The sequence below is a fragment of the Spinacia oleracea genome, chromosome 5 (assembly GCF_020520425.1).
Source record: "Spinacia oleracea cultivar Varoflay chromosome 5, BTI_SOV_V1, whole genome shotgun sequence".
Lineage (NCBI taxonomy): Eukaryota > Viridiplantae > Streptophyta > Magnoliopsida > Caryophyllales > Amaranthaceae > Spinacia > Spinacia oleracea.
This window is the reverse complement of record NC_079491.1, coordinates 47,664,314-47,671,064: the sequence shown is the minus strand read 5'-3', so window position 1 is coordinate 47,671,064 and position 6,751 is coordinate 47,664,314.

Sequence of the window (6,751 nt, the reverse complement as noted above, 5' to 3'; positions counted from 1 at the left end):
AAAAGATTCTCATTTTCAGGGTTAGCTAAACGAGAAAACCTCCTTGTTTTTATGGGACGTAAAACGAAGGAAAAACCAGCACATCGCTCTTTTTTGGAAAAAACGGAAAACCAATCCTTTAATTTTTGGAAAAAGGGAAAACCGAAAAAAGGTTATCGCTACAGCGACTAAGGACCTGCGCGGTTAGTGGCGCAGACCCCGCCGGCTAAAGATGGCGAGCCTGTCCGCTGAGGGTGGACGCCCCGTCCGATAGAAGTGGACGAATCTGTTTTGAAATTTGAACATAAGGACCCACGCGGTTTGTGACGTAGACCCCGCCGGCTGAAGATGGCGAGCCTGTCCGCTAAGGGTGGACACCCCGTCCGATAGAAGTGGACGAATCTATTTCGAAATTTATTTGTTGTTTTTTTGAAAATAAGGACCTACGCGGTTTGTGACGTAGCCCCCGTCGGCTGAAGATGGCGAGCCTGTTTTATTTTGTTTTTTTGAAGATTCTATTTTTCGAAAACTGAGGACCTGCGCGGCTAGTGACGCAGACCCCGCCCGCTGAGGGTGGGAGAGCCCTGTCCGCTAAGGGTGGACGTCCCTGAATTCATTTTTTTCGATTTGGAACTCGCGTGGTTCGTGACGCGATCTTGCCAACTGAAGATGGGCAAGTTCCTATTTCTTTTGTTCATCATGATTTCTTTCGAGAATTTCTTTTATTCATTCTTGCAGGAGCGAATTCTTTCGAGGGATGCTCGGACTTAGTTGCAACCTGAATGTGGGTTGACAATGGACTTAGGTGGACCTTTGTCTTGTGGTCATCTTATTTTGTGGTTTTGAGTTTATCCTTACGACTCGATTTTTTGCCACCACTTGGTCTTTGATCAGAGGACCATGTACAAGTATCAACGACGACCTTTACTCTGAGGTCGAAATCCGTTTTTTCTTTGAGATTATCCAAACATGGGACCGTGTATAGCGTAGTCCGGGAATATGATTTTAACTTCGCACATTCTTCGTTGGAGCATTTTCTTTCGAGCCCCCAAGCACTCGTGCTTGACGGTCATTTCTTGCCAAGTGAGGTACGTATTTTTTAATCATGTTTTGGGTCGTGCTCGTATGTGCGAGCGACCTTTATAGTGGTATGCTATTTTGACGAAGTCGTGGAGTGCGACCTCGTTTTCCGGGCGACAAAGTTTCTTTTTCAATAATATCAGGTTTAGCTTGGCCCGGATTAATCTTTTGACAAAAAAACATTTTTATTTGAGAAACCAACGACTTAATAATATTTTTTGGTGTTTCGAAGAATGACCTTTATTGTGCTTATATTCGTTTTAAAAAAAAGTACACATATATTCCTTGAGACGAGTCTAAGTTTCGACAAGTTTTATTCATTTTCACTATTTGGGTGCTAAAGGTGCTTTTGGGCCTGATCTTGATTTAAATAGGGCCTCGTGTCCACCAAAACGGTTTTAAGTCCTTTCCTGCTCCGCGTTTTGTGAGATCCGGGCCTTGGGCTGCATTTTCGGCGCCCAAGGCTAGGCGTTAGTCATTTCGGCGCCCAACCATGGGCGCTGAAAGCCTTATCCTGGCAATTTTTGGTTTTCGGATTTCTTAACGCGTTTCCGAATGGGATCAGGAGGTCACTTGATGTCTTCAGCTATATATAGGGGTTAGATACGTCCTTCTTTTCCATCACTCTTAATCTTCTTCTCTCTTGTAGTTGCTTAGCTTTAATTCTTCCTTGCTTTTGTCATGTCGATTCCTCCCTTCTCCCTCCAACGAGCTGTTAGGCGTTGGCTAAGAGCCCTTACTCCTACAGAAAAGGCTTTGTTGAAAGAATACCACTTAGAGGCACTTTTAGGCTTACAACAAATTAATATTGATTATAACTTTCTGTGTGCAGCCCTGAGCTTTTGGGATTCTGATCACCATGTTTTTGTCTTTCGGGGCAATGAAATATGTCCTTTGCCAGATGAATTTGCTGCGATCCTTGGTTATCCTACTAATGCTACTCCTTCCACCCCTGGCACCATTGAAGAGGGTAAAACAACCATAGGGGCTTTCCTAGGACTAGATGCTAACATGCTTACTGAGATTGTTGTGGGTGATGAGGTTAATTTGGCAAAGCTTGTAAAGCATCACTTTAGACCTAGTAAAAATATGACCGAACAAAAATTGAACATTCGAGCCCTTGTATTTTGTTTGTTGAATCATTATTTGCTGTCGAATAACAATGGCGAGTTCGGTGACATAAGGTTGATCCCCTTGATTAGCCAGATGGAAAGTTGCTATTCTATTATGCCGTTGGTTGTTGCCGAGACTTTGTTGAGTGCGGATGAGCTGAAGAAGAATGCCAAATCTGAATTTTTTAAGGGGAGCCCCCTATTGCTGCAGGTAATCGATCTTTCTTTTGCGCACACATATTTTTTTATATTTTTCGTTCGTCCTAAATTTTTGGCGCCTGGTCCTGGGCGTTGAAACTGCGCCCCAGGTTTCGTTTGTTTATTTATTATTTTTTGATCTGATCGTACCCGTTCTTTCTGCAGATTTGGCTCATGGAACGACTTAGGCTTTTAGAAACTCCTGCTGATCCTAAACATTATTGTCCTATAGCCTTGGGTAATCGAAAGTATTTGCACCGAGGCCAGGACGAGGCCGAGTGGGCTTCCTTTTTTACTCATGGTATCTGTTCTATTAAGTGGGTGGTACCGTCGTGGGGTTTGACTACTATGACGGGGGGTTCTGATGTGTCAGTTTATGTATCTTTGCTGGGGCTATCTCGGCCCATTTATATCTTTCCTTACCGAGTCATGCGTCAATATGGATTAAGGCAGACTATCCCATTTTCTGATACAGTACCACCTAAAGTAGCGGCCTTTTCACAAGCACGGGTTCAAGCATGGGCTAAGTATTATGATGGTCTCCCGCGTTGGGCCGTGGCTACAAATGGCTTTGTGGGTCTTTCTGAAAACTACAAGTTGTGGATGAGTTCCGATGATAAAGCTGTGAGGACCGAGGCTCGAAATGGTGAGCCGGCTGAGCTTTTGATACCTCGTATTCGGGTTAGGTATGAGGGTCGTGATTCTGCCGATCCTCGCACCCATGGTATTAAGACTGTGAAAGCTCGTCCTGATTGAAAGCGAAAGGAAGTTCCCCGTTCCAGTTCTAGGCCTAAGAAGATGCCTAACATGAAGGGGTCTGCCGTTGCTAAAAGAAATGCAAGCTCTCGCGGAGATCGGCCGGAACAATGTATAGGTTAGGAAAGCTCAGCCGCTAGTAGAACCAGTGACTAATCCAGTTGATGTTGATAATCCTTCCCCCACCATTGTTTGTGCCCTTGAGGCTGAGCGGGCGGTAACTGTTCAAACTGAGAATGTTTCTGAGGCCTTGGCATCTTTGGAAGTTAGTGTCCAGGAGCCGGTTCTTATGGAGATTGATATAGGGGCAGCGCAGAAGCCTGTGGGGGTGGACCCTGCGAACATCGCCCTCTACAAGACTTTATTTGATGATCCGGAAGAACTAGAGTAGTGTAGTTCTTGCTAGGGTGTAGGTGCCCTTTATTTATTTCAGTTGTGTTTGTTTTTCATTCCTTAGCACTTTTGTTTTCCTTCTTATCATTTTTTAATAAAGGCGTATTTTATTTTTACTTTCATTTTTTTGCTTCTCCTCTTTTTCATTTTTTATATATTTTCTCATGTCTAACACTTTTGTACAACGTATATATTTTTTACTTGATTGGACCGAATCCATAAATGGGATTGCCTACTGTAGACACCTACTTTTGTCCCCATTCCCGAAAGGGAAGGTTCGATGATGAAAACGTAAATCTCCACTTGACAACGCATCTCCTATAAAATAACAAATCTCGATCACCCCTTTTCGTTTCACCCGGAACCTGCTATTTATAGAAACCCACTATTTATGGAAACCTGCTAAAAATAGTAACTGCCGTAATGGGTAGTTGTTAAAAGTGGCAAGTCATAAAAGATAGAAACCTGTCAGAATTAGGTATTGCACTCCAACATAAATCCTAAATGAGATAGAAGTTATGAGAGAATCCTATTCCTAATATGATTCGAAAATAAGAGTCACGTATTAATTAAAATCCTAACGAGCCTAGAGTTCGTAACGGTCCCAGACGCATCCCGTCACAAGGTTAATACGCACTAAAAGACTCAATTAAATCTCAAATACTCCGGATTCTAGGAATCCGAATCTGACTAAAAAAAACAGCCCAGATCCTATTTTCAACGCCTGGTTCTGGGCGCCGAAATCTTCGGCGCCCAGGCCTGGGCGCTGAAAATACCTGGTACGTGTTTTTTCCTAATTCCTCGTGGATTAGAGTTCTACAATTCTATCTTTCCACGAACTCTTTTCTATAAATAGGGCCTTAAGTTCGACGTGAAAACGACAACAACACACAATTATTATTCTGAGTATTGACTCTAAACCCCTAAGCCTAAGCCTCACGCTGCAAAACTGATCACGCGTTCTGTCGCAATCGATCCATAAATCGAACAGAACGTATCCTGTCCCATAATTTGAGATTCGTTAAATAAAAGGAGAAATAGCAAAGTCAAAGTGGTTAGTTTTCTGAGAACCGTGACGCACCTCTCAAGGGTGCGTCGTAATGTGTCCCTTTTCCATGGTTTAATTGCTTTCCTCGCCCTTTTATGAACTGTTAAGCTAACTAAAATCTGATTGTTCGATCACGCTTAATAAATATGATATTTTTGGGAAATTGGATTATCATGCTAGGTCCCTTAAAACAATCTAAATCAGATAATCGCGCTCGATCTAGTCCTATATGTTGCATATTGTTAAAATCAACTCAGATTAGTTTAATAGTTAACGCATGTCGCTTCAATTATTTATGCTGAGCTAGTAAGGATATCCTGCCTCTGTAGTTATCGAAGAGCGAGTACTCCTCTCGGTAGTTATAGTCCCCCGAACCCTCAATCTCTACCCTGTGGGTATACGTTGAGCGATCCCCACCACCAGGGATCACAAGGGAACCTACGACCGTCGTGGTCAAACATAATTGCACTCCCTTTATGTCACGATAACCGAGTTTTGTCAGTTTTTCTCATTGTCGTTAAAAACTGAATGGCGACTCCTATATTACTAGTCAATTGGGTGTAAACTCACAGGAAATCCACTTACACTTGATTTGACAAAAAGAAGCGTCACACCCACGAGGGACGAGGTCAAGCATTAGCCTCGTGCTTTTTCGACCCCCTCACAGTGGCGACTCCACTGGGGATAGTGAAGGAAATACTCGTACTTGTAGGTAATCAAAATAGCCGAAGGGTGAAATGATCCTACCCCGCGTTTATTTCCCCATCAAGTTGGGACAACCTGAAAATCAGCATATTAATGTGAACGGACAGAACCGCATAATGAATCTTGGCTCCCTTGGTGTTTCATCTCGGGAGTTGGGACTAAGGATACCCATCGCCAACCGGGGGGTGCATACGCTTCGAATGTTGTCCACTCGGCACTTTCGCTAGTAGTACACCCGTCCCAAACCCAATCGCTCGCCCACTAGGTCCCTCTCGCCTGCATGCCCCCTTGGCTTGCACTTGCGGGTTGGCCTTCTGGGAGGAAATTCGTCTGTTGAAAACACTACCCCGACCGGGGCATGTGGTGGATCTGCGATAGAAGCGGTACCAAGCCAGGCGCAAAAACTACCCATAGAAGCCTATCATAAATTGCATGACATGTTATTATTGCTTCATGATGTAATGTTAGTAATGTGTAGCGAAATATGTGATTGTGTGACAAACAATGTTAGCGAACCAACGACCTTAAAAACTGCCCAAACATTCATAAACCAATTTTCCAAAGAGTTATACCGAAATACGTGTTCCGCAAACCCGAACGATCGCCACAAAAATAAGCGACGCTCGGGATGGCCTGTAACGAATCCCACAAACGCTGCACAACACGTAAAGGACGTTATTAGGCAAGCACGCAAAATCGAACTCGCATAAACAAAAGTAGACGCAAACAGAAAACGAGAACCAGCCAGGGACGCATTTTCAACGCCCCTGGCTGGGCGCCAGAATTTCTCACGCCCTATGCGGGGCGCTGAAGTTGCTGCTTGGCCTTCTGGTCAGGCGCAGCAGCCTCGGTGCCCGCGCAAAAGGAAAATACGTAGCACAAAAAAAACCGTTCGTAAAAAGAATTGCTACGAGGGCGTAAGAAAAGCACTCGATTCTAAAAGCGACTCATAAAAAAGAATAACTCTTTGCGTCGTTGTTAGGCCTCCTACGACGACAATGCTCGGCACCAAAACCGAACATGCTAATAATTATGAATGTCACACGGGCAAGTGTTTCGAAAATCCAAAGAATGACCAAAAGAAAGAACTAAAAAGTGTACCAACAAAAGAAAGAGTGAAAAACCAATAGAGAAAGTCGAAGTCTAGACTAAGTAATACTTGAAACTTTGGGACCTAAAATTTAGCTTATCTTATGCATAGGACTGGTCCTGCCACTTGGTGCCGATCAGGAAATCATCGGTTAGTGCGCCTCGAAGATACATCGCCAACACCAGGTTTAGTGACTCCAAGCTCCGTCCGTCATCCCTCATTTCAAGGATCTCCGCTTCCCCAACCTCGATTCGCACCCTCAAACATGTCCATCGAAGAATTGCGAGACCAGATGGCTCAAATGACCCAACTCATGGGCCATGTATTTACCTGCCTTTCCTTTGTCCTTGGAACCTATGCCGCTCAAATGGTACTATCACCAGGACCCTA